General features: G+C 41.0%; 2 protein-coding genes across 2 annotated transcripts in view; one reads left to right on the top strand and one right to left on the bottom strand.

Annotated features, from left to right (window-relative positions):
• The window catches only part of cacna2d4a (calcium channel, voltage-dependent, alpha 2/delta subunit 4a), a gene marked incomplete at both ends in the record, with an annotated part of 127,144 nt that overhangs the window by 35,439 nt on the left and 84,205 nt on the right, over nucleotides 1-7,500 (bottom strand). The window lies entirely within an intron of this gene.
• Nucleotides 4,598-7,500, top strand: part of lrtm2a (leucine-rich repeats and transmembrane domains 2a) — a gene marked incomplete at its 3' end in the record, with an annotated part of 25,666 nt that continues 22,763 nt past the window's right edge. The window contains exon 1 of the mRNA XM_080420562.1: nucleotides 4,598-4,818. The remainder of the gene's footprint in view (nucleotides 4,819-7,500) is intronic.

Raw genomic sequence — 7,500 nt, 5'->3', positions numbered from 1 at the left:
CTGTGTAATTAAATTAATTAATTCTGCCGTTAAGAAGCCCATCCAGGCCAAAGGAATCCACTGCTGACTCTTAACTTGTTTAAAAAAAAAGAAATCGAAGCAGTTACTGCTCCTTTTTAAAGGCTGGTTATTGCGTTCATTGGTAGTGACTGAAATTGTCTATGTTTGTAAAAAGAGCAGGGAAAGTAGATCAAACGTCTTTATTCATAAACAGGGTTGCAGCCTACTCGGGGTGTATTTATTTGTGTGCTCGTTTTTGAAAATATGCATGTCCATCTGTGTCCGAGAAATAATGAATGATTTGTCATCTGTGTCCTTCGCTCATTCTGCACTCTAAAACCACAAACCTGACCTCAGAGTATTTTCATCTCTGTGCTTCCAAAACAAAGCAATTTGTGAACCAATAAAAAAAATGTAGGACTGATTTATGTCATAAACCAAAAAGCAATGACATTAACCTTGGTGTTCTAATTGCAAATGTTGAGCCAGAGTTTCACCAAAATGACCAAACAAATGACCACAGTGGCGTCTAAATCCCCAAAAGGAAAAGTAGAGGTGGGTAGACTTCACAGTGAAACGGGGATGAGAATAGGAGCATCATTCAGAAAGTGGAGAGAGCTTCTGCAGCGTGTGCTGTCAAAGATAGACGTGGAGCTTGCTTTGTTTACTAGACACGACAAGGAGAGTGTGGGTGTGCGTCAAAACATTGCGACCCTTAAAATAACCCATTCAATCCCGGAACGCATCTCTGTCATTTTAGATTTCTTTGGCTATTAAAAAAATTGCAGATATACAAGCTTGTAGATCTGCTATTTTCTTTTTAAATGTGAACAATTTTGCAAATCTTTGAATATATATTTTTTAAAGCAAACATTTGTAATCTTTGCTTCTGGGGGTCCCTAGAACAAAATATTTTACAAATGTTTGCTTTAAAAAAATATATATTCAAAGATTTGCACACATTTCCCCCATTTTTCAAAAATAGCATATCTACAAGCTCATAGCGTGGCACTCGGTGCTGCACTATGAGCTTGTATATCTGCTATTTTTAGCCAAAGAAATCTAAAATGACAGAGATGCATTCCCGGAGAGAATGGGTTAAAATGTGTAACTGGCACTTTTTAAGGTTTACTGACAGAAGTGGCAAATACTGTATGTTTCTGGTAAAATTTAGCTCCTATCAGCACATAGTAGCACATAATACGGTAGGTGCAGGAACACCATAAAAGGCAGAGCGGTTTCGACAATATATGGTCTTCCTAAAGGCAGTTAAGGGGATTGTTCAAAATGACATTTCGGACTACCCAGTAGCGCACTGGTTCTCAACAGACCAAACAGGTTTTATTCACAGCAAAAAAATGATCAGTGTGCACACCATGTACAATGTACTTCTAATTCATGGAAGTAGTCTGTCTGGTTCATAATTATTGACACCTGGTAACAAAAAGACAATATAGCTACATTTAGGAGTGTGCCGATTCACCAAACGATACGATACGATATTTGGCTCACAACTTCGATACGATTTCGATACGATACCATACGCACTTTTTTTATTATGAAAAATATATGGGGGAGAAAAAAAGCAAATGCAAACAAATAATTCAGTTTTTGCATTATTCAGATATGCGAACTTGTAGCTTTTCAGCTACAATAGCCGTTTTGAATCCAAATAGGGCAATACTGTGACACCTGACCCGAAAAACAACAACATTTTGTCACCCTTTTCACCTCGGGGCTGTTTGCATGCCTGATTATTATTATTGTAAAAAAACGATATATCGGCACACGCCTACATTGAATGAAAGAAAACCATGGAAGGCTTTCCTTCTGTAATATTTTATATTTTTGGCAACAATGGAGACCTTGTTTTGACCAAATTGACGTGCTCAATTAATGTTTTCTGAAGGCATATTTTAATGGACACGGTTTAGAACAGATGTTCTAATATTGCATATTGTTACATCTTCAGTAGACACTGTCTGTGCTTATTTATAGACCCAGGCTAACGTAAGCTCCACAGGCAGAACATCTGTTGTTTTGTGATCTGAACTTTCGTTCCTTTTCTGACCTTGCATCATGTGTCCTTTTTACATTCGCTTTTGTCATCTTGTGGTCCGTTTAATGTCATTTTTCAGTTGTGTTCATGTTGTGAAAATTGCATTGTTTCTGAACATGGAAAGCATTTCTCTGAAGGTAGCCGTTTGATTTAGTTTTTTTTTGAAGAGCGCACAACCTTGTGGGTCTTGCCACCAGATTGAGATTGAGAATTACAAAGCAATAACAGCACTGTACATGTTTATAGTATGAATGGATTAAAGCTAAATGAAATCTCACGAATGAACATTTTCTATCAAATCCTAATCTGGGATTTGTGAAACAACATGCTGCCAGTCATCAAGTTATTGGCTTAGGAATGCGACAAAAACATATATATATCCATGAATTCAAGTCTCCATGGGGTGACTAATCCATGGAAAAATTGCATTTTGGGGGTGAACTATCCCTTTAAATGTCGCTTTTATGAAACATCCGAAATCACTAGGGTTTTCTGAACATGTATTCTATTGCTAGTTTGACCACTTCAAATACTCTTTAATATAAAAGGAAAAAAAAGAAATAACTGATCTACAAGCTTCACATCGCACCTGTTGTGAAGCTTGCAGATCGGCTATTTTCGGTGTGTGGCTTGCTGCCATACAAGACATGCTGGATTCTGTGGAATCCAAATGACTGCTAGGGGTTAAGTGCCTTTGCTCAGGGACACATTGTCGGGGGCAGGGGGTCGAACAGGCAACCTTCTGTTCCCAGGCGGCCTCTTCAACCCATTCAGGTATGGCCACCCTGTGTGTGTGTGTGTGGGTGTGTGTGTGTGTGTGTGTGTGTGTGTGTGTGTGTGTGTGTGTGTGTGTGTGTGTGTGTGTGTGTGTGTGTGTGTGTGTGTGTGTGTGTGTATGTGTGTGTGTGTGTGTGTGTGTGTGTGTGTGTGTGTGAGTGTGTGTGTGTGTGTGTGTGTGTGTGTGTGTGTGATTCAGTCTGTGTTGCACATGTAGAAGCCAAGTAATTACAATTATGCTAACAAACACCACCTCCCTCTCTCTCTCTCTCTCTCTCTCTCTCTCTCTCTCTCTCTCTCTCTCATTCTGTCTCTCTCTCTGTCTCTCTCCTTCAGGCTGTTCTTCATTTTACATTTTACACCTTGCGCATCACACACACATCACACATGCGTCGCACACATAGCATAATGTTGAGACGTATGTGTGTATACATGCATGGATGGATATGCACAAAGGCACACGCACACACTCATGGACACACACAGAGAATGAGAGATATGGAGAGAATAAATGAAGAGATAGAGAAAGCCCAGCGTGATAAAGGGAGATTCTCATCTTCTATCAGCTGATCTCTAGCTTGATCCATCCATCCTCCCCTCCTCTCCCTCTGTTTACTTCCATCCCTCCCTCTCTCTCTCTTTTTCAGCCATCCTGCCTGTTTTTCTCTCTCTGTATCACTCCCTCTCTATCACTCATTTCGTCTCTCTCTCCTCCTCCCACCACCTCTCTCGCTCTTTCCTCCCCCCTCCCCTCCCCTCCCCTCCCCTCCCCTCCCCTCCCCTCCCCTCCCCTCCCCTCCCCTCTCTCTGTCTCTCTCTCTCTCTCTCTCTCTCTCTCTCAGGCAGACAGAAGCAGCATGCATGAATGTTACTATATTTGACAACCACACACACACACACACACACACACACACACACACACACACACACACACACACACACACACACACACACACACACACACACACACACACACACACACTTACACAGAGGGTGGGGGTAGGGTGAGTGTGGTGGAAGGGGCACTCGCATGCACACACATGCACGCACGCACGCACACACACACACACACACGCACGCACGCACGCACGCACGCACGCACGGACGCACGCACGCACACACACCCACCCACACACAGCTCTATGTAGCTGCTGAGTGCTGGAATCAAACAGAAGTAGTCGCGCGTGACGATAGGAAAACAGAACCTCTCTCTCTCCCTCTCTCTCTCTCAATCTCTCTCTCACACTCTCTCTCTCTCTTACACATGCACACACGTGCTCTCTCTCTTACACACACACACACACACGCACGCGCGTACGCACGCACGCATGCTCTCACGTGGTGTCTCTCTTAAGACATCCGAGCTCTCTCTGTCTCTCTCACATGCACCCACACACACTGAGGGTGTGAGGGTGTGTGTGTGCGCGTGTGTGCACGCGTGTGTGTGTGTGTGTGTTCGTGTGGACGTGCGTGTGGGCGTGCGAGCAGCTCTGGACATTAACATTTCACCCAGGCGGCAGGCGACAACACGAGCTCTCACTCCAAACCTCCGACAGAAGGATTTACGTACATCTCTCTACCCATCTTTTCTTTCAAGGACCATCCCTCGCTCCTCTCCTTCTCTTTCGTCTCTAAGCCTCTCTTCACCTCATTCTTTCGTACAATCCCCCTGTTTTTTCTTTTTTTTCTACAATCCCTCTCTCTCCTCTTCTCATTGGCTGGAGATAGAGAGAAAGAGAGAGAGAGAGAGAGAGAGAGAGAGAGAGAGAGAGAGAGAGAGAGAGAGAGAGGGAGGGAGAGAAGAAGGGAGGATTCTTTCCATCCAGACTGACACCAGGATTATTCTGTAATTTTTTTTCGTTCAGTTTTTCCAGCAGGACTCTGAATATGATGCTGTATTTCTGTGGATTTTTCCATCCTGGATGTGCGTGTTTATCGAAGCAGTGGTTTGGTTCACGTCTATAAAAACTGATCTCTGAAAGGTAAGTGTGTGTGTGTGTGTGTGTGTGTGTGTGTGTGTGTGTGTGTGTGTGTGTGTGTGTGTGTGTGTGTGTGTGTGTGTGTGTGTGTGTGTGTGTGTGTGTGTGTGCATGTGTTTGTATTGGCTTTCACTTCCTTCTCACACACACACACACACACACACACACACACACACACACACACACACACACACACACACACACACACACACACACACACACACACACACACACACACACACACACACACACACACGCACCAAATATTCAGAGACGCACACATGCTCACCCAGGCAGGCACCCACACATGTAAACATTACATATTCAATTCAAGCATCTTGTTATTTTGTTTTACAACCCCAAATAAAATATGAATTTGATTTGATGTATTTTTTTTAAACTAAATGTCATTACAGAGCCGAGAGTAACCATCCCCTCATGTAGAGTATGTGGGAGATCATGTAGACAATACGGCAGGAGATATAGGAGAACATGTAGACGATATAGGAGAACATGAAGATATAGGAGAACATGTAGAAGATATAGGAGAACATAAGATATAGGAGAACATAAAGATATAGGAGAACATAAAGATATAGGAGAACATGTAGAAGATATAGGAGAACATGTAGAAGATATAGGAGAACATTAAGATATAGGAGAACATGTAGAAGATATAGGAGAACATGTAAAAGATATAGGAAAACATGAAGATATAGGATAACATGTAGAAAATATAGGAGAACATGTAGAAGATATAGGAGAACATGTAGAATATATAGGAGAAAGTAGGAGAATGTGTAGAAGATATAGGAAAATGTTATGTTGGAGATGTTAAAGAACACTAGTGCAGTGTCCAAGCCCACTGACATCCTAATATATAGTACTGGTTGACAATGTCACTGGGTACTGTGTACTATGATGCTAGTGCAGTACCCATTGTCACTGGGTACCATGTACTATGATGCTAGTGCAGTACCCATTGTCACTGGGTACTGTGTACTATGATACTAGCAGTACCCATTGTCAGTGGGTACTGTGTACTATGATACTAGCAGTACCCATTCTCACTGGGTACTGTGTACTATGATACTAGCAGTACCCATTGTCACTGGGTACTGTGTACTATGACACTAGCAGTACCCATTGTCACTGGGTACTGTGTACTATGATACTAGCAGTACCCATTGTCACCTGGTACTGTGTACTATGATGCTAGCGCAGTACCCATTGTCAGTGGGTACTGTGTACTATGATGCTAGTGCAGTACACATTGTGTACTATATGTCAGTGTGCTTGGACACAACGGAAAAGCCTTTAGAAATTAAATGTTAATTCTGATCATGTCATGATCTCATATCTATTATGAAAACAACAAACAAACTAAACAAAAAACCCTAAAGATCTAATTTTGTTGGGTGACCTTTGCAGTCATTTTCTCATCCCACTCCCAGTCCTCTTTTCAAACAACATTTTCCTGACAACTCTTGCAGTTCAGTTATTAGGGTAACCGGAACAGTGGGCACCTGGTATTAGAAATATTTATTAATATACAATTTTATATTTTATATGTACATTTATTTTATAAAAGAAATAGGGTCCAAATGCATATAATATTTATAAATTACATTTAAGGCCCAGTATTTCTACAAATTCTACAAATTGCTGCACAACCTGTGATATGCAGTCATTTCTGGGATAAACAGGAAATTGAAGGGTCAATCTAGTGATAATGATGTACCGTGCATGTTCAATTCATGTAGTAAGTATACTTTACATTATTTCCACCCATTTTCCAGAGCATACATTTATTCTTTTTTCATTTAGGAAAAAACAGCTAATTTAACGCTGAGGTGCCCACAAGGTTTAGGTGCCCACTGGACCTGTATCTGTTAAGTAGAGTTCTCTGTTCTCCTGTATGATGCAGTATAGTTTCTGGTGGGTAGTGGTGTAAAGTAACTAAGTACATTTACTCAAGTGCTGTACTTAAGTACAATTTTGAGGTATTTTTACTTTAGTGGAGTATTTCCAATTTCAATACTTTTACTTCTACTCCACTACATCTCAGAGGCAAATATTGTACTTTTACAGTACTTTGCATATATACATTATTACATTATAAAACATACATTAACCAATTTAGCCTTATTTTATACCTAGGCTATTTGAAAATAGTTGTGAGCTTGTAGATCTGCTATTTTCAAACATTTTAGTACTTTTACTTTTGGTAATTTAAGTACATTTTGATACCAATACTTTTGTACTTTTACTCAACTAAATGTTTAATTCCGGACTTTTACTTCTAACAGAGTATTTCTACATTGCAGTATTGATACTTTTACTTAAGTAAAACATTTTAGTACTTTTTCCACCACTGATTCCTGGTGGGTATCTCTGACCACATTCCCGTGCTCTCCTCTCTTTTCCACCTGAATGAATGAGCTTTGAAAGAGAAAATGAAAGGACGTTCATTCATACAGAGATATTCCTTCTACTAGGCCATCTTGGCCTGTTGAATGTCAGAACCTCGGCCAGTAAATTAGCAGAAGTATCTGGAATACAGTCAGTATACTATGACGTCGTAATGATGAGGGTATATGGGCAAAAAAGACATTATACGTGTTTCATTGAGAAACCCGTGTCAGAACTCTTGGAAGCCGGTCTATGATGTGACTGGCGCAACAA

Source organism: Gymnoscopelus braueri (assembly GCF_963280865.1).
Source record: "Gymnoscopelus braueri genome assembly, chromosome: 23".
Taxonomy (NCBI): domain Eukaryota; kingdom Metazoa; phylum Chordata; class Actinopteri; order Myctophiformes; family Myctophidae; genus Gymnoscopelus; species Gymnoscopelus braueri.
The sequence above is the reverse complement of the archived record's forward strand: the minus strand, read 5'-3'. Positions and strand labels throughout refer to the sequence as shown.